Genomic DNA, 25,752 nt, shown 5'->3' on the forward strand with positions numbered 1-25,752 from the left:
CTCAAGCAGTCGTGTTAGACTGACGTGCTTTCTCTCGCAGTCATGCTAGACTGATGAACTGCATGCAAATACTGTAAATAAACCCATATTCCTCCTTCTCGATGAGAAGAAGTACTTCCCTTCATCAACGTCCTCAGCGTGGATAAGTTGGACGACGGCATGGGCCAGCTACCTTCGAATTCATGCCGGACTCCAATCTTGACAACGGATCACGAGCGATGGGATTGAGCCCCCAATCCTGACACCTCCTTCACAAGAACGGCGCTGACATGGCCGTCTGGCTTTTTGTGAACGCCACGGGCCGATGGCTTTCTTTTTGCGACGGTCGATCATGCGCACCGTATCCCTCGGCAGCATAATTATCAAGGCAATTCAGACGCGCCAGTGCACAGTGACTTCACAGTTACGCAGTGACTGCGTAAGCGTTCTTTGGCGAGTACCCCAGCAAAATCTTTCCGTCCTTTATATCTGCAAAACCGATGCATAATTGGTCAAGTTAACACATCCAATCGTTAAAATGGTGTAACAGTAATGGTAGATGGCATGGTAGCTTTAGAAAAGAAAACAAATTTACTGACGATTACGATAATCCCTAATGCGAAATTCGAACCCAGCTGTATACGTGCTTTCATTTCGCGAAATATTGGCGACGCGGACAATCTGTCTCGTGCGGCACGTTGCAAACGGAGCGAAGTGTGGCACGACTGCCTCACTAATCGGGAGATCGCGAGAGGCAGCGCGTAGGTGACGAGTGGGCGCGATTCGCATGCAAGCAGCCGCTGCATGCAGACGGGACAGACCTTCCAGCCGACGCGCACTACTCTCGCGCAATCTCGTAGCAATCGTCGCCGCACTGCGCTTCTCTTCTCACGCTTACGTCATACGCTCCTTCTCCGCTTTCCAATTCATGGTTCCGCTACACCCTCCTCCTCTGTTTTCCTCCTCACGTCTTTCATCCCCCGCTGCGCTCCCTGTTCGCTCTTTCACAATTCACTCTGCTCCTTCACTCGGTTACGCCGACGCTCGCCGCAGAAACGGGCCCCTATAAAAATAAACAAAGAATACTTCTGACCGGGATTCGAACCATGGACCGCAGCTTACGTAAGCATTAATTGCAGGTACCCAAGCAAAATGTGTCCGTCTCATGAGGTCTTATATCGCCAAAATAAGTATAATACGGCAAGTTAGCACATGTAATCGTTATAATATTGTAATATTAAATGACTGGTAGTGTTAAAAAATACTTCTGACAGGGATTATCACTATGGACCGCAGCATGGGGGGGCATACAAATAGATGTAGCCGCCGTAGTGGCTTTGTGTGGCGCTGCTAAAGCCCTATGTGGCGGCATCGAATCCCAGCCGCGGCTCCCGCATTATGATAGGGGGAAATGTAAAAACACCCACGGGTGTACCGTGCATCGGATGCACATCAAAGAACCACAGGTGGTCAAAATTAACGAGGAGTCTCCAACTACGTTGTGCCTCATAATCATGTCGTGGTTGTCGCACGTAATACCCAAAATTTCAATTTTTAATGCGAAAGCATTATATGCCCCATTGAGCGAAATTTCGTCTTAGTCGGCGTGCCCGAAAGATGCTACCAAAAAATTGCCGACAGCGCAAAGAGTAAAAACGCGTCAAAAAATGTTCGATAGGCATCAAATTTTTCGGAGAGCTTCCTGCAAACAAAGTAAACGAATGACTTTGAAAAGACAATTCGCTAAACTTCGGTGTGCGTGGGGAATCGAGTTCAGGCCTCCGGAGTGCAAGACGAGGTCGCTTCCCCAACGCCACGGTGGCTCCGCGGTTCCGTCTGACTAAAGGTGTGCCTTGTGAGCGCACCATTGAGCACGTGACGGCGCAGCCAATGGGAGGTGGTGGCGCCATGTAATGAGTGTTTAACAAGAACGCGTTCATGGCGTTCCGAAGTTTACAAACGGTATAATGCTTTCGCATTCCCACACCTAAGCAGCCTTAAGTGCCTCTGCCGAATTTTTATTGCGATAGCAATTATATGGACACGCCAGACGCATTTTTGCCATCGGCGTCGCCGTCGCCGCGATGTTCCGTATAGAGTTCCGCGCGCCATATGCTATGTGTGTAAGTGAAAGCGTTCGAGCGCAGCCGACGACCGCAGCTCAATCTCGCGTGCACAAGGGAGGAAAGCGGGAAGGAAGCGCGCCGTCTTCCGTCGCACACTAAGTTCCGGGGGGAGTGCAGGGCTGGGGGAAGGCGTTGTACTGCGTTCTGCGCTGAGGGCAGAGTTTAGGCCCTTCGACTGCTCATACTTTTGTTCGCGATGCGTTCTCGCGACTCAGTTTTCTTTAGTGTAATATTGTAATAGTAGAACGTTGGTAAAATTAGAAAAAATAATAATGAAAGGACTGGTTACGTCACCGCGTCAAGGTCGCAACAAAATAGGAAATTAAGGAAGTTAACATATGTGATCGTTATAGTAGTGTAAAAGTAGATTATTGGTAGCGTTAAAGAAAAAAAAACACCTGTTATGTCGCCGTCGCCGCGTCAAGGTCGTAACAAAAAAAAGAAAATATTTCGGGCCGAACCATTCATATATGTGTTGGCAGATTTTCCAGCGAAGCTGTCGATCGCAAACCGAGCAAATATGGCCAAACTCCGCGTCCAGAAACATTGTCTTGAATTTGGAATTCGCCCCGGTGAAACTAGAAGGAGGCGGCAACTCATTGGTACCGCTTGGACGCAGACTATAACGGCTTAGCTTGGCGCTTACGAGCGGCGCTCCAATGCGCGATCTTCATCGGTAGCTTTCGCTCGACGTCAGCGATTAGACTCTCGCGTCTGCTCTCACTGACGCTCTTCTTAGGCAATGTCACGGGCCGCATTCTCCGCTTTCGCACGGACACGTTGTCGTTGGTTATAGCCGCCTCTCTGCTGTCGACGCCTCTCCTCGTACTCGGCTTGTTCTTCAGCCGTGCGCATAATGCGTGGTCATCCCATTTTTCCCATTTCTGTTGGAGTTGCAACTGTTGCAATGATCTACCTCTGCAATGCACAATCCGGTTCTTACACACCGCGGCGGCTACCGCGGCGCACATCCCCGTGTTTTACCGCCACAACTGCCGCGCCAATGTGACGAGGGCAGACTACAGCAGTCGCGGCCGGCAGCAATGGCGGCCAGCGCGAGTTCACTCCCTCACCGCACAGCTGCGGCGTGCAATGAAATCGCGCGTCCTTTCTTCTGCGCCGTACTATGGTCCGTTATCTTTTTTGTTCCCTTTACAAACGTTAGCGAGCCCAGATAACCCCCCTACGGGACCACGCAGCGCCGCCACCTCTTTTTGTTCACTTACGTTAGCCAGCCCAGATACACCCCCCCACCCCCTACGAGACCATGCATAGGGTTCATTCATACAGGTCCGTCACGTAAGCAGCTTCGATTCTCGGCCCTCGCTCCTCGGCGTTATTTAGGTTAAGCGAGCGAACGTCTTCCCTGGCACGACGTGCGGGCAAAGAGCGAGGCACGGCGAGGAGGAAGCGCAGCGCGCGCCACCTGGCAGAGCAGAGCCCCCTAGCGAGCGGCGCACGAAGCGTACCTTACGCGCCCTCTCCGGTGGAGACGTCAGAGCATGTAACGGGCGCGCACGCGCAGCTGTTGCGATCAAGTGAGCGAGCGAACGTGCAGCTGAGCCAACACCCTCTAGAGAACTTAAGGCCTTCTGGCTGACCCTCTCCCCTTGAGCGACGTCACGCACAAGAGGCCAACATAGAAGTTCCGCGCAGCGTGCTACGAAGCTACGAGCGGCGCACCAGTTTTAAAAATGAAGCGCGGAAGATATACAATGGTTAACCCCGGCTATTCGGAGAAGACCGAGGGGACGAAAGCGGCGACAACAATTCAATTAGTTCCAGGAACCCTGCCGCTCCTTGAATAGCTTCGGGGTTAAACAAGTCCCGGCATGCTCGGCCATGCTATTGCATGCTTCTGAACGCACATTTTTTTCTAGACGTGACCAGTGCATGTAGTCTCAACACTTCTGCTGTGCTTGCGATTGTGTGTACCGCGAGTCTTCATTGCCCCGGAATGTGGAGTGCCATGCCAAGATATGCCTATTAAGTGCTGCGTGCCCAATTGCCGGAGCAATCACATGTACAAATCAAGGCAGAAAAATAATGTCTTCAAGTTTCCGCAAGATGAAGAAGCCCAGAGTGCCTGGATTAGGGCGCTACCACGTGCAGACTTCATTGTATTAGCGCACTCCAGGGTAAGATGTTCAGAACTTCTTTAAATAGTTACTTTTGAAAAATACGGAAAGGTTAATTGCTCAATTACAGCAAGTGCGTTGACAGAAAGTGACGATTCCTCAGAGTTCGACGCCTTCGAGGATAGACATAAATCTGAATTTGTGTTAAGGCACCTTTTGTGGTGTAGGACGAATATTTTATTGAAGAACTACTGCTGGAAAATGAATGACAAAATATTGGATGCCGATGCTAAGGCAAGGAAGAGAAAAGCTGAAACTCTGCGCAATAAGGCAGCTGTTTTCGTGTAAATAGCTGCACCAATGTTTTATATCCCATTTCCAAACTCATTTGAGTTGTTGTAAATTAGTGGACTGCGGTAATTAGTGCGTCGAAAGCGAAATTATTCGTTTGACCATAATCTAGATTGTAATAAATACATGTGTCCCCAATAAGATTGTTCATACGCAATTGTGAAGCTAATCGAGTGCATTACATTCGTCATTGCCATGCCGTAAAAACCACAAGTACAAAATACGGAAGGAGAGGTTTTTATGGATTCAATTTACTTGAAGTAATAGGTATGAAGTGTGGGGTATAATAAATAATAATAATTCACAAAAAACGTACGTTACAAAGACGACAAAGCGCGATGCTATAAAAGCTTCTGGCATCAATACATGCACAAGCTTTACAAAGCTGTTTTGTATCTGTGCCTCTAAATAAATGCTTTGTAAGGTGCCTGCTACTTATTCCGCAGTTTCGACTGAAGAAAACGTGTGGAGTGGTCAATAAAAGCATACGGCTGCTAGGTGAACCAAGCCGCGATCCCTTCACTGAACCCGTATCCCCGAGCGTGCCGAAGGCCTCTTGCCCGTGACGTCACTCGCCGAGCACTCCGGCCTTCTAGTCTAGGAAGAGTCTAGGAGGTGTTGGCTGAGCGCCGGGAGAGGACAAGCGAGAGAGGAGGGAGTGACGTCACATCCGCTCTGCCAGGCAGGTGCTCAGTCTGTGCCAGGCAACAGTTTTCCCTTAATTAGCCGGTTAAATCTCACGCCACCTTCTTGTGTCTGGCATCATTAGTGACGTCATAACTTTAGCATTCTACTTCCGGGTTTCCAGGAATTTTCCCAAATTCGTGCTCATGTGGCGGGTTTCTAAAATCTACTATTCTCTGCGTTGGTGAGCAGTAATCAGTGATTTCTAAATAATTCGAATTATTCCGGAGTCTTCAGTGTGTCAACTTGTAACTATAAACTTATGCTATGATATCATATATATAATGAAACCCATGAATATTGTACTGCACTATTTTTTTCTGATTTATTTTGAATTTCGTGCCCGGTCGTCTCAGTAGGTGAGCCGCAAGTGCTGCGCAAGAAACAAGAGGGCCACTCGATGCTCGTGCCACTAAAAGAAAAAGAAAGGCTTTGGTGCGGCCAAAGAAAGAAAATCGTTATGACGTCGTTTCGGCTCAGTTGATAAACGATATACCTGCAAAATAAATGCATAATTGGCCAAGTTAACACATTTAATCCTTATAATAGTGTAATAGTACATGATTGGTGGCGATGGGTAGACATGCATAATCTATCAAAATAAGTAAGCAAAAGCGAAGTCCCAGCCGAAACAAAGAAAGCTAGCGCATTAGTAGACAATTCTCGGAATTTCTGTGTTTCTTTTTTCTCGCTCTCTATTTCTTTTTTTTTTCTTTTTTTTTTGTTGTTGCACAGGGTGTGCCAGCTAATTTCACCCAAGGTTTAAAAATCTCGGGGTGCGCCCTGTAGGATGACACGACTAAAAGCACATTGTCGTCCAATTCGTATAGCAAATCACAATTACTATTTTTTTATTTTGCATTCTGTGTAGCTGCGTTATTAGTAAAGACTAACTAATGAACTCTGTAAGGCTTACATTTATAAACAAGCTTCCAATGAGGAAATTATAGAGCATTCTAGGAAAAGTCTAATTCAGCAATATTTAGGTTCCTGCGCATTACGCAATTATTTTTTTTCTTCGTCATAAAAAAAGATCGCACAAATATCAAAATAACTTGACTACCCGTCCGGCGGATGTCACCTCGGTTTCGGGTGTCGGGATGCTAATCGGACATTTGTCAGACAACCCCAGCTACTGTATGGGTTCATGCAATTGGGACTCACAGGAATGATTTTTTTTTTTCCGTAAACCAGTCTGATTATCAACAAGTAAGCCATTCGTGTTAACATCCGAGTCCTTATAAGCGCGAATGGCATATGCTCCAGTAGTTTCCAACCTGCGGAGGTTAGAGTTATGCGTCAAAAGTTGTTATGAACGGAGTTTTGACTGGTGTTTAATATAGCTATATTTATTAAGTCAATTTTAAATCTTAAGGAACGCAAACAAAAACCTACTGCTGAAATACTAATGGAGATAGGAAGGGAGTGCAGTGAGATGTAGAAGTTTTAGAAGCTTGGAGCAGATGCTGTAGAGACTAGGGCTAGCCTTATTACGCCGCGTTCTGCGACAGTGATGGATGAAAACGGGCACTTTTCATCTATCAGCAAGCGTCGATAAGTTGACGAGCGGGTTTTTCTACATGGCTTAACACTCCGGTCAGCAAACTGTTTTAATACTTCTTAGATATAGAATCAGGTTTTAACAAGTTAAAAAGAGCATCATTGAAGTATAGGTCCCTAGTTTAAGAAATCGACGCTTCGGACTCGATAGAAGTGTATTTGTAATTTTGCCCAGTTTAGGAAAGCATGCGTCCGAGAAGGCTTCCTGAACGCTAGCTTTTTCTTTCTTATTTAGACATTCTTCTGCGCTACCAGCGAGCCAAAGTGCATTTATATGCGAAGTTATGCAGTTTCGATAGGCAAGCCCTTCCTACTTTTTTTTTTTCAGCTTTTCGCCAGATGAGCACTGTTTTACTTCAGTTGACCGACTTTCGAAGTAAACCAGAAAATGTGCTTTGTAACTTACATATGGTGTATCTTTTCAATGTCGGCGCGTTGTCGAGCTGTTGAACATTTGTCAACGAATGTATTAAAACAAATTTTGTTCTAAATGCTGCGTAAACTTGCTATGAACAGCGATGTCGCAGTTGTGCCTGTACGATTCGGTCGCTTGACAGTATTATGTCATCTTGTCAGTTAACCTCACTGCCTTTCCTATCTCATTTCTCCCTCTTGGCAGAGCGTTGTTTCGTTTGACAGACCGGAATGACAGTGTTAGTGGCTTTATCATACCGTTGAATGACTCCGCGTAAATGGTTGCCATTAAATTGGATGAAAAAACATAAACATTGTTTTCAGTTGCTCTTACCAAAATCATGCAGGATTTTTCGAGCTAGTTTTATCTGTGGCGAGAAGTCCTCTTCCATCCATATTTTGAGGGAATTCATGTTTTTCATCGTGTGAGAATTTTGCAGTGCTTGGACTTTTATTTAAAAGTTTAGAAATTTAACTGCTATCAGGCGCATCATGTCTGAGCTAGCCAATACGGTGAATTCGTTCAATTTCTCCGGCTTGTATCTTTAGGTGAGTGGAGAAGACTTCCTTTAAGATCTGTTCAAATTCAACGTAACCTTCCCAACCTCTTCCAGGGTACATTTGATGATTAGGTTGTTGTTATTGTTTTTTTCTCTTTTGTTTGTTTATGCCGTGGACGACATCAACAAGTATTTCATTCGTTTTTCAGATGTTCTTGACTGTCCGATGAGAGGCATACTAAGGACCTAGAATTTTCTTTCTTTTTTATTTCGAATGTCTTCCTGAGTGTCCTTTCGATGGCGATGGCACATGTCATAAGGCTACAGTAGCCTCTCGCTTAGTTCTTGTCGGTGCCTTCGTCGTTTCTCCGTGAAATCGCTTCTCAGATTCAGTGTAGTCGCCGTCAAAAGTTTACGGACTGTGACAGCTAAGGAAAAGTACAACAGCTTAAAATTCGAATACCAGGATGCGGAATATTTACCTTGTGCTCAGATCCCGCAGTTCGTAAACTCCTGACGCCAGGTGCACGTCCTTGTTGTTTGGACTTAGGTTTGTTCCAGCAACGTCAGCGCATAGCATCAACAGCTTAGTGGAAGAAAAATTATTTAAAAAACAGGTATAATGATGGCCCAGGCTACAGCACGCGGATAATGCTAGTTCAAGTACCATAGCATCGTTATTTATGTGCAAGCGAGCACTCTCCTAAAGCAATAAACTGAATTAACACAGCAAGCTGGGCGAGTTATTGACTGAACATATTCCTAGAGGTGGGCAGCGCAACCCGGACGAAAAACAAAATGAAGTACACGATACAAGCGCAGCTGGTATCGTGCAAGCAAAGCACGCCTACCTAAACACAGAAAAAGCCGGTGTTACAAAATACCGCTTGTGGCTAACAACCCCCGAGTAACAGGGCAAGAATGCTATTTATATACTTTACTGGTAGCGCTACCTTCGTTTTTGGTTATGCTGTTCGTCACGGTTGTTATTCGGGAATATTCCGAGTGGAAATAAAAGCACACGGACTCCCTGGTTATCAAGGTTCCCAAGCATGCAGCGAAGTTGGCGCGGGGTGACCTAACGCAGGGACGGGCACTGGTTACAACATGCTGCTTGTCTTACGTACTCATCGGTGCCTAAACGCGGCTTATCAATTTCGACGCAAACCAGCGGCCTGGCTCCCCATGTTTACGGCATGTAAAGGAGGATGTTGTGCGCTGTGTTGAGTGCACTCAACTCCGGGTACATTGAGCAGGTCGTCTTTGCGGCACGTGTAGTATTCCTTTCTTTTTTTCCCTTCACTCGGTGAGTTCTGTTCCCATCTGTTTACGCGTTTTTACTTACACAACTCGCGCGCGCGTTCGAGACGGCTTTCGCGGAGAAAGTGAATTGTGACTAAACGTAGTTCTCATCCAAAAGCCTGAAACGGCTTTGCGTCGGTGAAAGTGGACACGTGGCGCCCAACGGAATGACGAAGTAAATTTGGCGGCCCGCCGGCACTGAAGCGCTAGGCCAACGCCGCAGACAGCAAGGAGATAATGCAAGCTGCTCGCGGGGCCGAACCGGCGGTAACCTCGGAGACGTGACGAGAGGCCGGGACCATCGACATCGACGACAACTGACGCTCTTTTAACGCGACAGCGTTAAGGAGCTAGTGTCGCAGAAAAGCCGGTGTCATCGGTGTCGGCGGCGTTGGCCGTGAGCGAAACATCCCGGAAGGCAATTCATAAATAAAAACAATTGCAAGATGGGGTGGGTGAGAATCGAACCAGGGTCTCCGGAGTGTAAGACGGAGACGCTACCACTCAGCCATGAGTTCGATGGTTCAAAGCGCGACAAAAGCGCGTCTAGTGAATGCAGTGTTGCCTTCGAAACGTGCCGTAGAAAGTTACACTGCGGTGTATATCGTTAATTATGAGCATGTAAATTACACAAGTCGTAGTTAAACGAGTAGCGAAGTACGTTTCCGCTACATTTCTTCTGCGCTTGGCGCACACGCAGAGCCATCTTGCGGCAAACACAGAAGACCCCCTCCAACACAATGTACGGCGCTGCCCCGACAGGTGGCGCGCCACTCGCCCGCTTCTCCCCTTCGTCTCGTTTGGGCGCATTGGGGCGGTGCGGGGACCGGTGCGAGGATGCCCCAATACACTTGCGTTTATTAAGTTTTCTTGCTCTCTCGAGGCCCTTCCAACTTCCAGCGTGCGTCACTCGAACCCTCGTGTTTAGGCGACGCGGCTCCTCTTTCCGCTCACAGCGCGATTCCTAGGTGCAGCGTCTGATGCGGGACGCCTCTGACGTGACCACTGCGCCGTAGCGCGTCCGGTGGGACAGCGTCCCCTGCGATGTGTGCCGTGCTGCTGGCGAGGAGTCATGCGCTTGCGTGGTGCTCCCAAGCGAGATATAGGACGATCCCATCGAGGTGTCAGCCCCATGATCGCGTCCGCCTTCATGGCATGTCGCGGCCCGGCTGTCCGTGCCGATCACGACGTTTGGCTCGCGTAGATCGTTTCTCCCTCTAAGACACCGAGTTCTTTGGTTCGTTCCACTTGCTCAGGTGCACGTGTCGTTCCCGCGCCGAACGCTGCGTTGCTCGGCGCTCACCGCGTGATTGATGAATGAGTGGGTGGTGCGAACGGGGTGCGATAACGCTATCGCGTTCCACTCTTGAAGGCGAAGTTTAAGCGTCCTCTAATTTTTTCGAGCCAATTTCAGTTTCAAGGAGCCTGCCAAAGGGAATTAATCGTTCGCGTAGTTCCCACATATACTCCGCTATCCAAAATTTGATCATTGGGATAGGTAATGTAGAGGACGGGCTCCAAAGTATTCATTTGTTGTAGCCACCTCTTGTTTATAATTAGAAAGTTAATTGCCGTAACTTCGCTAATTACCCACGTAAGTGCGGAAATAGCGCTGTATTTAGAGGCTGCCAATCCGTACCCTCGAATGGTATAGATAATGTTATCGCGATTTATATTTTTCTAATTTAAAAAATTTAGTGCAGCTAAAAACAACACCTTGTATAATCATAATAAAAATATTGACACGCGAAATGAAGACACGTAGAAAGCTGCCTTCAAATTTCGCATTAGGGAGTATCGTAATCGTCGGTGAATTTTTTGGTGCCCCTTTCTGCTGTAATAGAGTTATCCTTCGTTAAACCTCTATCGACTGCGCAGGTGCCGTGATATAGCCTTGGCTTATATAGTGGCTAATTCGCGGACCACACATCCTGCCCCATTTCCGCCTTGTCCGCACCTTTAACTCTCATGAATATCTAATCAGTCCTGTGGCGATTGACTAAAGGTTGTGTTCTACATGCGTTCTTAATTCTCTCACGTCAGTTATGACGCATGCGCATTGTACCAAGCGATTTAAACGCGCAGAATTCGTCACGGCCGTTGCAGGAGCAGTTGTGTTTTGCAAAAAAAAAATTATGGGGTTTTACGTGCCAAAACCAGTTTCTGATTATGAGGCACGCCGTAGTGGAGGACTCCGGAAATTTCGACCACCTGGGGTTCTTTAACGTGCACCTAAATCTAAGCACACGGGTGTTTTCGCATTTCGCCCCCATCGAAATGCGGCCGCCGTGGCCGGGATTCGATCCCGCGACCTCGTGCTCAGCAGCCCAACACCACAGCCACTGAGCAACCGCGGCGGGTCAGTTGTGTTTTGCAAATAACTGAAAAGTGTACTCTGAACCAATTAAGAAGAGAAAAAGGCAGTTGACCTCATCAGACGTATATAAAAGAGGCTGCAGAAGGCCCTTTTTCTCACTTGTAAATGGCACCCCTTCGGAAAATCCTAACAGCTGCGAAACAAAAAGAAACAGCGCTAAACCACAGGCATAAGAAAGCTTTCCTTACATGTAAAGAGATCAGGCATGTGGCCTGCCTAATTTCTTACTGAATGCGAATCCACTCAGAAGCGGTGAATAACTGCCTACATGCGTCTCTTCAGCTCCAATGATGCATGAAATTCAAAGCAATAATTATAAGGTAAAGATAAGAATGTGTTTAATAACCACAATGCCCGCCTTCGCGGAGCTACCATTATATAAGAGCAAAGCTTATCTAAAAGCAGCCGCAGTGGCCAGGATTTGACCCCGCGATTTCGTGCTTAGCAACGCAACGCCATGGCCCTTATTGGCCTCAGGGCGGGTAGCATTTCTTCATTGTGCGGAGTTCGGACACCTGATATTCGTTATAGTTATAGCGGCGCATGACCAGACGACAACCGCCGCGATTACCTGTCGCAGACGGTGCATGTTAAAGGAGGTTTTAGGAATACGTGCCCAGGTCTAGAATTTCTACTAATTAAGTAATGCACTTCTGTATTGCGGGCAGACCTGTCTTTTGAGGTCTAAGATATTCTTTTTCGCCAATTGGTGAGCGTAGAGGCTCTGACGACTGGGCGAGTTGGTATTGTTTCATATTAACTGCTCAACAACTCGGGGACTAAGAAAGAACAGATGACAAATGTTGAAGCATGTTGAGGGCGGTAAGCGCAATTTGTATCCGTGTCGTATTCTCATGATCCATTGAATGACTCTTTCCGTCCTCACTGAAATATATATCAGTTCGCGTTGGAGGATGTCTTGTTGTTGTCTTCTTTCATGCGTTTTTGCCGTTTCTGCATCAGCTGCACAAATTGTAGGAATGCTACAAAGCATAGATACGCTGTTGTTCAGTGCCTTTAGTAAGTTGTTTAAGTGACGTCTGTTTAAGGTACATTAAAACTGGCCACTGTATATGTGTGTGTGTGTGTGTGTGTGTGTGTGTGTGTGTGTGCGTGCGTGCGTGCGTGCGTGCGTGTGTGCGTGCGTGCGTGCGTGTGTGTGTGTGTGCGTGTGTGTGTGTGTGTGTTTCCCTTTTTTTGCGGTTCCGCATCAGTTGGACAATTTTTATTAATGTTATTTGTGTACGCATATTCATATATGTCGGAAATCAATACTGTGTGTGGTGAAACTTGTCATCTGTGTGTTCGTGTGTATCGGGGACTGTATGCGAACTGCATTTACGCTTTTTAGCAAACTCTTCTCTAGGTCTTTTAATCTATGATGTTGTTTTTCTTTATCATACAGTATTGTTCTTATTATAGTTGCTGTTATGTGAAAAGGTGTAGCCGGCACCATTATAAGGCAACAAAATCTATTTCTTTCCTTTTCATTTAAAGAAAACAGAGAGAAAATATACAGGTATACTGCGGTTCAGTACCTTTAGTAAGTTGTTTTACATCTGGTTAACTAACAGAGTATATGTTATAGGTGTTCAAGTTGCCTGTTGTTGCTCAAAATAACCAGTTTTTATTATCTGGGAACAATGCTATAAAGTGAAGTCCGGACATAAAAGCAGAGTACGGCTGTTGTCGATGGCGTTGTATAGGGTAGCCTGATTTTTAACTTTGGGATGACAAATCCATATGCAGTGAAATCAGCGAACTCGAGCCAGATGTCTGCATATCTCTCTGCATTCGCACAAACTTCCCTTTGTATGTGCGAATTCAGACTTGGTCGTACGCAAACTCACGCAATCATTTCCGTGTCTCATCACGTCGGGTTTCTCCAGGTTGCCATCCTGGTCCTCGTGATGCTGGCTACAATTGTTTCTGCTGGTTACTACCACCACTATGGCCATGACCATGGCTACGGCCACGGCCATTATGGAGGATATGGCGGCCACTACGGCGGATACGGCCACTATGGCTACGACAGGCGCTCGTTCGTTTGCCTGGCGAGCTCACATGTCGCATCCCTCACTTCGGTCGCCGCTAAGCGACGGAAAGAACAATGCGAAATAAATAACTGTGGCAGGGTCTCCACGCTGACGCCATCAAAGTGTCTGTCTCTTGGGAGTGCACAATTTCACATCGATGGTGGCAGTGCCAACTTGCTTTTTAGCGTTATCGTCATCTTGATAACTTGGAATTGTAACTTATGATGTCACAAAAAGAGTTTTATCATGCAACAAGCCTAGCAGCCAAGAGAAGATTAAGAGGGATCAGGTTAGAAAATCAGGGGGCAACAGATGTGCAAGCTGAAGAGGCCCAATGTATATTAATATATAGAATACAAATGCTGTATATATATCACGCAATTTAATCAGGGAGACCCAACAACACAGGCATGCAATAATAAGGAACATCTTGCCATTAATTAGTCAACCATTTTACTAAGTGAACTTCACTAATAATCGTAACCAGCGCACTTGGCCAAAATACCTACATTGCAACCTGTAATCTTAGATCAGTGTGTTTATACTTTAAAGTACCTCACCTGCACAATAAACTGGTGTCCAGATAAAGAGGTTGAAAGCAGCATGGCTCTATTTAGTCCATTCTTGAAACGCGATGCTGCTATATTCCAACTAACAGTTAAAGTTTAGCACATTGGTTTTCTGAAAGCGACACTGAGTGGGCAAAGACACGTAAGAGGCATAAGAGACTCAAAGCGGCCCGCAAGACCCTTTCCCTGACCAGCCCATGGATTTGAGGTATGCCGTCTTCCTTCTATGCCACTGGAAGCGCGGTAGGCTCTCGCTTTCGCTCTATTCGCGAAGATCCATCACTGCGAGTTACTTCAACAAGTGGTTGAGCCCACCTCACGCTTCGAAGTCAGTAAAGTATGCTTCAGCTTACGCAGCCGCACTGCCTGGCTTACAGGAGCCAAGTTGCGGTGCTTACATGCCACTAACCAGCCCTAATAGCCGTGCTAAAAATTCAAAGCCTCTGGGCTCCATTGAAAAAATTTCGGCTGAAGCTATCGCAGGATGACTGTCGAAGTTAATGTGATTAGACTGAAGCAATGTGCAGCGCTGCACCATCTAGCACCACGACTGCAAATTACGCGCGTGTCTTGATATATATTTAGTCAAGAATGTCTGAATATAGGCGTATGACGCGGGTTCGATTCCGCCTGGCACCGTATTTTAAGGGATTTTTTTTTATTGTCGTTGAAAAGTGGCAGATACCCAGTGACTCAAGTTGGCCTCTGTTCTGTCATGGCCAAGGAAAGACGACGACGCAGGAAGCCAGGGCAGGAACGAATGTGCTTTATTCGAGAGCGCCTCTGCTTTTATAACATTGACGGTCCTACGTCAAAGGCATGTGCTGAACTGTTAACTTATACCACAGCATCAAAAAGGTTCATTGAAGAGCGGTATATACGCAATGTCCCAGTGACCCAAGTCGACGTGAAAGAGGATAGATACAGACAAACATACATATCGCAAAATTTTCGAAGTTCTCAAAGGCTGCTAATCACGTTAAGGCCTCGAAACTTCTTGCTTTCGGCAGATATGTCTTTTATCGACATATTTAATATGAAAAGGCTCTCAGAAGCATAAGTCAAATGAAATTTTTTTTATTTTAATTTTTAATTTTACAGTTCTTTAGCAAAGTTGCGGATATGGTGCCAAATGACGCCACCAGGGCTTAACGGTTGTGAATCAACAAGTGATGTATTCTTTGAAAAAACGCCCAGGTTTCTTATACTGGGTCATCGATCAGTTTTCAAGTTTTATGGAATTTTTAAGGGTCGCCTGGTGGCAGAGGGCCTAATTCTAGTCCTTGAGCTGGATTATTCGAAGGGGCACACATTACTAGCACGAGAAGTCGAAACACATATTCAACTTATTAAAACAAATTCACTAATTACCTTCTTAATTTTTTACACTGCGGCACATATTGCAATTTACGAATCGTTGCCGGTGAGATTGCAAGACGGATCCATTTGAAGTGAATTTCCAGGATGACGCCAGTTTCGAGATTATATTTCCCAAAATATAAATGCATAAAAGAGCGTTCTGATAAAAAAGTAAGTGAAACAAAAGTGCATTTTTTACGGCAAGTTTCATGGCGCATATCTCTAAATTGGCGTCATTCTAGAAATTCATTCCAAGTGGATACGCCTTGCAAACTCACAGGCTGCAATTCATAGATTGCAATATGTGCCGTGAAATAATTAATTCGAAGGATAATTAAGTATTTTTGTTAATTACTTCAATATGTGTTTGAATTTCTCATGCAAGTAATGTCCGCCTCTCTGAATTATTCAGCTCGAGGACTAGAAATATGTTAACTTCAACAGGCTACTTTTAAAAGTTCCATAAACATTAAAAAATGAACACCCTGTATTTTATATTGCAGTGGCCATAAACGTTGGATTTTATTTCCGTCAAAGGTTATGTTGCCACTTATAATGTTCAAACAGTGAAATATAACATTACCAAATAAAAACATTCTTATCACAGATGCTGATGCTCCCTCTTTTAAGTCGCACTTCGCACTGATCAGTTCTTGATATTCGTAGGCCAAGTACTTCGAAGCAACCTTCGTGTTTATTTTTCATCTAGCGAACAGGTGGGGCAGCACTTTAATCAGGCTTCTTTGTTTTTATTGATGAATAATCTAGGTGCACCTCTATGTTCTATGGATATTTATCACATTTCCAGCTAAATAATAGTCCGGAATGAATAAATATGCCGAAAAACAACAGAACTACCAGCTATATTTTTAGAAAACGCTACGGAAAACATATAAACGAAAACAAATTGACTACTTACAATCTCTGTTTTACAGCCACTGAGCCCTGGTGGCGTGCAATTCGCACACCGCAAAATGAGCTATTATATGAGACGCGAAAATCACTTCGTCCATATTTTTTTTTCTTGAGCTGCTGCTCAACATATTTTTATTGTACAATTAAATTATGAAGCCACATGCCCAAGTATTCCAACGCTGACTACGTCCTCAAATGAAACGAACAGTTTTAGGGCTACTATCGATTTTGTTAGCTTCATTATTCCTCAGAAGAATGGTTGTCTTTCACCATTCGACCTAAACTTCTGGCAACTGCTTCACGACTACGCCCCGTCAAAACCTTAACTTTTACAGCGAAGCTGTTTAGGGCTAGGGTTCCATGAAATTGTCATGGGCGCGAGCAAAAACTATCATCAGCAATAACTTGTGCCACTGCTCGCGCTTTCGTGGTCGTCTTCCTTCACAGCTGGCTGCATTGCCGCTCATCATGCCAGCGTTCCATACTGCCCCTCCCTCTGCGAAGGCGCTGACGGCACTGGCCCACTGCCAGTCGGTGCGGTGATTTCGGTCTCAAATCCTTTGCCTCAATTTGACGCGAAATGAAACCACGAATGTATATAGTGAATGTGTATAACGAATGTATAACACGACCGAACGCGAATGTATAAAAATATGTAACGATGACCACCGATCAAGACAATAATTGTGTTCGTATCGTTGTTCAAAATTCTGCGCCACCTCTTTCTCGAACGTTACACAGCTTCGCTGGTCATCCACCTTCAAAGAGTGAAATGGCTCATGATTTTTGCAAGCGAAGCTTGTCTATGCTAGCCTGCGCCGGCGATGTAACGCTAAAAAAAGAACAGCGGCACTGAGAGCTGCGCAGGTGCAGGGATTTCTATATAAAAAAAGCAAGCAATAGACCCCTTGAACGGAGAATTCTGCTGCGCCACCGCGTTTCTGACGTCATTCTCTCCGCCAATAGGAGTCGTGTGTCTAGGTAACATGAGAGTAACGAGTGTTCCTCGCTTCAGAACACTAATGGAGCTGCGATGGGTCAGCCGCGCGACGTGCGTTCGGCCGAAGAGCAGGCAGCGTTTGATGAACGCCGCCAGCAACTCGCTCGAGAAAAGGCTCGTCGCCGACGTGCCGACCTCGCCGTGAAGGAGCGCGAAGCCGAGGCGTTACGACAACGAAAAGCCGCTGATTCTGAGCTGAGGGAACGTGAAGCAGAAGGTCGTCGACAACGTCGCCTCGGAGCCTACCCTGCAAACAACACAAGCTTCGCTTGCATCCCTCTTCACAGTAGTGGAAGGACGGTCAATGTTTTCTATTTACTTTGTTTCATGAATTGCGAGGGACGTTTTCTGTAATGTCGTTAGTTGTCCCCACCAGGGCTGAAAGGGTTAATAGTCACGTTTCTCTTTTCGGAAATTCTGACTAAGTGGCTGGAGCCGTACGTTAATCGCACATAAAATTGAAGACAATGACCCGTAATTCAGTGTCATGTGCCCAAGGCATTGTGGAAATTCGTCGGGAAGATCCGAACGTATCAAACGTTCTTCGCTGATGGTATACACCACCGAAGGTCAGCAAAACACAAATCATTGCGGGAATCACAGCGGGAAGGCTCACCATGGTTAAGGTCTGATTGGGCTACGTCCACGGTTAATCTTCACGCTGTACACAGAAGATATTGGATCATCAACTAGCCCTATCAGCCTCTCTGCGAAGGCAAATCATAGCATCGTGTGCAAAGGCACTATTGGCACACTACTTGTGTACGTTGCAGGGGTAGCTGATCTCGGGGCGTTGGTCTTACCGTAGGCTTAATTGGGCTAAGAAGATAATTGTCATTATGATAACGTCGAACAAGAAATAATGCAATTTTGGTAGGTCGTATGTTGTAAACATTCATTTCATTTTTCATTCTTTCACCCTCCGTGCTCTTCGTGATTGACAAACACGCCATCACGCCAGCGTTATCCGTGGAATCTGACACTTGGTGTGACAGATGCTAACAAGTGAAGACTCGAAAACGCAATTGACCGTTATATCATGACTTCTACAGTGTTTTTCATTTATGTATTCTTACTATAGAACACTGAAACTCTCTGTTGAAAGCAGGTCATACAGGCGAAGCTAACCGCTCAACTGGCTCATCGTTCATTATTTTACCATCTGTGTCTACTGGTTGGCTCTGTGGCAGTGCATCCACGCTAAATGCGTACGCAGGATTCCAGTGTTCCTTCTATCCCACTTTCCTCTTTCTGTTCTCCTTTCCCTTCCTTCAGTGTAGGGTAGCAAACCGGACGCTCGTCAGGCTGACCTCCCTGTCTTTCCTCTCTTTGCTCTCTCTCTATAGCGGGTCGGCCTTCTTTAACGACCCTTCTCTGTGCTTTCCACCATGTTCATACCAGCTTGAAGAGCGAATCTCGCGCACTAAGCGCATATAAGCAGCCATGTCGCCTCTTTTATAGGTGTTCTTTCACGTCGATTATTTTATTACATGATCCGTCACCACAAGTGCGAGAATGTGGCTATAACCGCGTTCCTGCGACGTGTGGCTCTATTATGAACGGCAAATACAATGGAACAATAAAATTTTTACCGTAATCAAGGCCCGTTTTTTTTTTCTTTTTACCATGCGGCGCGCCCAGTGGCCTATCCCAGCGAAAACGGCGCGACGGCCTCCGAGTCATGTATAAGTCAATGACGAAGAGCGAAAGGAACGAAAAACGAAATGGACTGTAAGAAAAAAATCACCCTCGGTATAGAAACAGAAGCCAAAGTGCTGCCGCGATGCACCCCAGCAGCGACTGCAGCGCCTTCTGACCGCTTTAGGGAGCCCGCGACGCAAGAGAAGGTTTTGCGCTTTGGACATGGCAAATGCAACCAACTCCAGCTTTCCGGTATTCCTGACACGATGACGCACGCTCTCCAACAATAATGCACCGCCACTCAAGTAATCTCAGTCTATCAACGACTGCGCATGTGAGGAAACAATCGAGGCCTTCGTCAGCGACGATGCTTAACACTGGAATAGAAGCAGTGGTATTCGGCACTGCCGAAAGGCCTGATGAATTGCTTTTCCGCTCAAGATAGCTCGAATGGCTGGAATAACTCTGTTTAATGTGCGGTAAGATTTCGCTATAGCTACACACATAGGGTTTCTCACTATAACACCTAGAGGGAAATCTGGCGCCACTGTCTATGGGAGTTTCTTAAGGGGGCACCGTGCAGTCATGGGAATGACGGTATATGTGCCTGGGAGGCTCGTGTTGGCTGGTGTTGTAAGAGGCTTCGTCTAAAACGTGGATATGGCTACACAAATAACACGTTCTCGAAGTAAAATCTTCATAAAATGCTTCTATTCACGCATATTACATCTTTACTCACCTACACTGCAACACCAAGCGAAGAAAAGCAAGAACAGACGACCAACTGTTTCAAAGCGAGCGCGAACCTTGTCGTCTGTCCTCCAACTTTAGCGGCCCGCTGATACTTTTTACGTAACATATAGTCGTACACGCAATAACAAGTTCTCATAGTTAAACAAAACATATTTTCGCGTAATAATAAAGCTAATACAGCTTTTCACGTGCTGTTTTAGTAGAAAATGAATCATTGTGACAGTCGGAACGGTACTTGCCAAGCGCGTCTTTAGAGTGTCCTGTCTCTCCGAGAACGATGCCAATCCGAAGTCACAATATACCGGCATTCCCATGCATACCACAGCGCAGCAGCGCCAGATTTCCCTGTAGGTAATGTAGTGAGAAACTCTATGGCTACACACTCTTAGACAAAAGGTACACCCTTTGGGTTGTATATCTGCCACACAACGATAATCGTCATCTGCCTTGCTTACGTTTCCTTTCTTGAAAACGCCGCGCCCGCTACTTTCCTGTCGGGAATGCTATGTCATGCTGATAACGCACATGCCGTTCGTTACTGGGAAGTACCGGGCTCGCCGCGTTAAAGAAAGGAAATGCGGACAAGACAGATGACGTTTATCGTTGTGTGGCAAAATACGACTCAAAGGGTGTAAACTTTTCTTATACTCTCTTAAGCAAAATTACACCCTTTTGCCACACAACGATAATCGTCATCTGTCTTGTCCGCATTTCCTTTCTTTAACGCGGCGAGCCCGGTACTTTCCAGTAACGAAGGGTATGCGCGTTATCAGCATGACATAGCATTCTCGACAGGGAAGTAGCGGAAGCGGCATCTTCAAGAAAGGAAACGCAAGCAAGGCAAATGACGATTATCTTTGTGTGGCAAATATACACCGTAAAGTGTGTACATTTGCCTAAGAGCGTATACGGGAGACAGTCGCTCATCCAGGTATATTCTCGCGTCCAAGTGAAACGAATTTAGCGCCGTAGACATCTTCGCCCATGCACGTAATGCAGTGAGTACATAGTTCTGGCATTCCATTTCTGTGAGGCTTTCTCATTATTTCAACCTGGTAAGCCATTTCTATCTGCCACATAACAGTGCAGAGAAAGCAGAAGGTCACGTTTTTTTTTCAGAAAAATAGAGGCTGATTGCTGCCGTGAAAGTTAAAGTGACTGGTTGACGGATTTCACCTTCTTGAATTATACGTCGGGAGTATGAGTAGCGACAAAGCACGGCCCCATTACGGGGATCTCCTTGAATGCACATTATAGATATTCAGTACACAAAACTCATGTTCCTACCCACCCACCTTCTTTTTTCTTTTTTTCTAGTATTGCGAAGCAGGGACCTGACCCAGTTTGCTTCAGTTTCAAAATGACTTTCCTAGGCAAAAACGTTGTGCCGCCGCGACGTTCAACTTGTTCATTAAACAAGTTCATTTCATGGGTGATATAGCTTTGGTATTTTAGCTCCTCAAATTTCGCGTTTGGCTTTTCTTTTTCTCCAGTGCTCCAACGGACCCAAGAAATTTCGTTGCATATGAACAATAGAATACAGTGGGCGCCAGACAGTGGAATTCTTTCGCCTACTATATGATGCCTTAGCTTTCAAGAAGGGCACTTTTGGAGAGAATTTAGTAAGAAAGGAGCACACAGGCGGTACAACCACAGTGTAGTCAAATTGAACTTTAATGCAAAAGTTCAATTCTCCAAAGCAACATTCTTTCTTGATTAATTCCCACCATAAGGACGCAGACTGTCTTCATTATAAGACAAGTCAAATCTGAGAGAACATTGCCTTTGTCTGCGTATGAAACAATAAACACAGGACAATTATCACTTTCCGCTCGAAGGCACAAATGTCCGGTCATTTGCAGGGTGCAATGGAAATATGTGCCGTTTCGCGACACCAAAAAATAATAATTAGTTGAAGCGATCAAGTAAGTAAGGAGCTGAGTCACCACTAATGATCTGCATGCCCAGAAGATTCGTTGTATGACCATGTTATGACGCTTTCATACTAAATTAAGCAGTTCTCCTAATGGAAAATGCTATGAAGCAGTACTTCCCGAGCTACAAGTGGCAATAATTGCCTAGTGTTATTGTCCTAGACTATTCCAGTTCAGTCTATTACCTCCGAGGTCGCACACTGCGTATATCGTCATTTTCTCGTTTTGTCTTTAAACAGCACGAGCTCGGATTTCGCAAGAGCGAAGAAAGAGAACTGGCAGCGTATGTATAGGTTACTTTTGAAAATTTTACATACAACAAATGAAAGCGCAGACATTTCTTCTTTGTTTTTGCTCTTTCTTTCCTTTAACAGCCAGGTCCGTTCCACGAGCGAGACACATCTTCTTTTCATGCTCGAATAAAGCCGAACAAGAAAGCCGCGAAGCAACATTCTTTCTTGATTAATTCCCACCATAAAGACGCAGACTGTCTTCTTTATAAGACAAGTCAAATCTGAGAGAACATTGCCTTTGTCTGCGTATGAAACAATAAACACAGGACAATTATCACTTTCCGCTCGAAGGCACAAATGTCCGGTCATTTGCAGGGTGCAATGGGAATATTTGCCGTTTCGCGACGTAAAAAAAAATACTTGTAACAGCCTGCGGATACTATTCCCTGGGCCCGCGCGTTTCTTCATCTTCAGGGAGTTGCCTTTATGCGAACATACAACTTGAGGAACAAGGCGGGATGGCTGGCGCGAGACTAGTTGAGATTTTCTTTCCATATCTTCGTTAGCTTCCATTTTCTTTCCTTCTTTTCGGTCGACTTCTCAAGTTGGCCTTTAACGTTACAGGGAACTCTAAGTGTCAGCTTCCCCAGCAAGTTGCCGCCTCAAGACGCTCAAATTTGTCATGGCGGCAGAAAGTTTGAAAGCGCGAACTCGCTCAGGTTATTTCGCCCGGGGACATCCGCCCCAATTGGAAGCCCTGCACCCGTGCGTTGCAAAATGTAGGTCAGGATGAGCTTCGCGCCACCGTTCGGAGCAACTGCCAACTAAAGCGAAGTAAATTATAGGTTCCACCTCAAGTGTTGGAAAGTTTGCGAGGGTTTGCAAAAGTGTCTTTTGTTTTCTCTACTGCTCATAATGTTTCAGAACAGTCCATAGAAATCATAGCGCTAACTACCTTGCTTGGGGGCATAGTGGCTCCAGCTAGAAAACAAGTCGTTCTCTTGAGAAAAGCGCTAAGAAGTGTTTTATTGGACTGTGCGCGTCATCATGAGGGCACGCCATATAACGCTGTGCGCCAGGCGTGTCTTGAAAAAACTGGTCAAAACGTACTTTTGGGCTAGTTAACTACGCTCTAAAAAAATTTTGCACCCTTTGGGTTGTATTTTGTCCCCAAACAATAATCGTCATCTATCTTGCCCGCATTTAACTTCTTTAACGCTGCGAGCCCGGTAGTTTCTAGTCACGAAGGGCTTGCGCGTCATCAGCTTGACACAGCAATCTCGACAGGAAAGTAGCGAGCGCCGAGTTTTCAAGAGACGAAAGCAAGCAAGGCAGATGACGATTATTGCTTGGGAACAAGATAAGCCCCAAAGGATGTACACTGCTTTTAGAGTGTACACTCTAAGAACAGTTTACACCCTTTGGCTTGCCTCTTCTGCCACACAAAAATAATCGTCATCTGCCTTGATGCGTTTCCTTTATCGCTGCAAGCCTGGAACTTTCCAGTGACGAAAGGCACACGCGTTATCAGAAATGCGCTCCAAAGGGTGTAAACTGTTCTATGCTGATAACGCGCGTGCCATTCGTTACTGGAAAGTTCTGGGCTCGCAGCGATAAAGAAAGGAAACGCATCAAGGCAGATGACGATTATTTTTGTGTGGCAGAAGGGGCAAGCCAAAGGGTGTAAACTGTTCTTAGAGTGTAGAAGAACGGGGGTTAACCGAGGGTCCCAGTTTTCACTATTCATATCATAAGAAGCCAACAAAGACACCAAGGACAACACAGGGGAAATTACTTGTACTTACTAATTGAAACAAAGAAATTATAAATTAATGGAATTGAAAGCGGATGAAAAAAGAACTTGCCGCAGGTGGGGAACGATCCTACGTCTTCGCATTACGTGTGCGATGCTCTATTGAGCTAACCCGGCGCCGTCTTCCCGATGATGCGTTACTACTAGAACTAACCCTGGGAGTGTTAGACAGCGCGACCACTCACAAACCTTGGCGGCGGATGTGAAACATCTTTTTTTTTTATTCAGATACCCTAAAGGCCCTTTTGGGCTTTACATGGGGGGGGGGGGGGGGGTTAACAACAGGATATTTCAAACACAATTAGTGGGGGGAAGGCAATATTGAACAACGTGGTAAAGATTACCGAATACAACAAGAAAATATAAAAAGAAAAAAGGAGAGAATTGCATACATTGATGAAAAAAAAAACACTCCGTACAAAGCATGTAGATACACTTACAATGCGTCAAAGGCATAAAATTCTGCTTTTATCCAACATGCGTAAAACTGCGCTTCAAATTACTTACAAATGAGTCATGATCACGTATAGAAGCAATTTCTTTTGGCAGCTTATTCCAGTGATGAATAGCTAGAAAGAGCGGTGATTGTCGCAGGAGATTTGTACGCGCAAACATGGGACGCACTTTGAAGGGATGGTCGAGGCGGGCGAAAATTTTTTGTGGGGGTTTGATATGGGATGCTGTAAAGGATGACGGGGTCTGATACAATCTGTGGAAGTGGGAAAGTAGTGCTAACAGTCGTCGTGTTTCTAGAGACGGTAATTGGAGGGACTCTTTGATAGCCGTGATGCTGGATGTTCTAGAGTATGTTTTAGTGATGAAGCGTGCTGCTTTATTTTGTGAAGATTCCAGCTTGTTTATTAGGTAAGTCTGATTTGGATTCCATATTATGGAAGCGTATTCAATCTTTGAGCGAACTAGAGCTGTGTAAGCTAATAATTTAGTTGACTGATTTGCTAAATACAAATTTCGCCTAATGAATCCAAGTGTTTTATTTGCTTTCGAAATTATTTCATCAATGTGATCATTCCATGTAAGGTTAGAAGTTAAATGGACTCCCAAATATTTTAATGTAGACACATTCTCTATGCATATGCTGTTCATAAAATATGAATTTAAGTGAGCGTTACTGGCTCTGGTAAATGTCATTGTTTTTCCTGGCCACGGCGGCCGCATTTCGATGGGGGCGAAATGCGAAAACACCCGTGTGCTTAGATTTAGGTGCACGTTAAAGAACCCCAGGTGGTCAAAATTTCCGGAGTCCTCCACTACGGCGTGCCTCATAATCAGAAAGTGGTTTTGGCACGTAAAACCCCAAATATTATTAAATGTCATTGTTTTTGTTTTAGAAACATTAATTTCCATTTGCCATTGCTCGCACCAAAGTGAAATTTTGTTTAGGTCGGCCTGTAAAATATTAGTGTCTTCAGAGGTGATAATTTGTCTGTAAAGAACGCAGTCATCTGCAAACAATCGAACTGTTGAGGTCAGGTTGTTACTGATGTCATTAATGTAAATTAAGAATAAGATTGGGCCAAGTACGAATCCCTGAGGAACGCCAGATTTAACTTGTGCTAAAGCGGAAAAGTGATCATTTACGGAAACAAATTGGTAGCGATTGGTTAAAAAACTTGAGATCCAATTAACAATTTTACCATGTATGTTAAGCCGGCTAAGTTTCATTACTAAGCGAGAATGGGGAACTTTGTCGAATGCTTTCTTGAAGTCAATAAATATGGCATCGATTTTTATGGAATCGTGAACAGCTTGATGAAAATCAGTTATAAGTTCAAAAAGCTGTGTTTCACAAGAGCGTCCTTTCTGAAATCCATGTTGATTGTTAGAAAAAAAGTTATGCTCAGATAAATATTTCATAACTGCGGAAGATATGATATGCTCAAGTAATTTACATGGAATACTAGTCAAGGATATAGGTCTATAGTTTGAGGGCACTGATCGGTCACCTGATTTGTAAATGGGAGTGATACGACCGACCTTCCAGTCATCTGGTACAATTCCTGTATCTATTTATTGCTGGAAAAGGGCGGCTGATACGGGAGATATTATAGGTTTAGTCATTTTAAGCATCTTTGTGCAGATGCCGTCTGGACCTGGCGCTGAGTTATTC

The 25,752-nt window shown here is 45.3% G+C and overlaps 1 protein-coding gene across 2 annotated transcripts in view; it reads left to right on the forward strand.

Annotated features, from left to right (window-relative positions):
* Positions 1–3,870: 3,870 nt before the first annotated feature.
* LOC142588062 (uncharacterized) overlaps positions 3,871–25,752 on the forward strand; it is a 68,224-nt gene continuing 46,342 nt past the window's right edge. Inside the window, exons 1-2 of one of the 2 annotated variants that reach the window (XR_012829665.1) lie at positions 3,871–4,243; positions 13,261–13,518. The gene's annotated coding sequence lies outside the window, so the exon portion shown is untranslated. Of the gene's footprint in view, positions 4,244–13,260; positions 13,519–25,752 lie in introns of those variants that run through there. The other variant, XM_075699512.1, reaches the window with a different exon arrangement.

Source organism: Dermacentor variabilis, chromosome 1 (assembly GCF_050947875.1).
Source record: "Dermacentor variabilis isolate Ectoservices chromosome 1, ASM5094787v1, whole genome shotgun sequence".
In the NCBI taxonomy this organism is placed as follows: Eukaryota; Metazoa; Arthropoda; class Arachnida; order Ixodida; family Ixodidae; genus Dermacentor; species Dermacentor variabilis.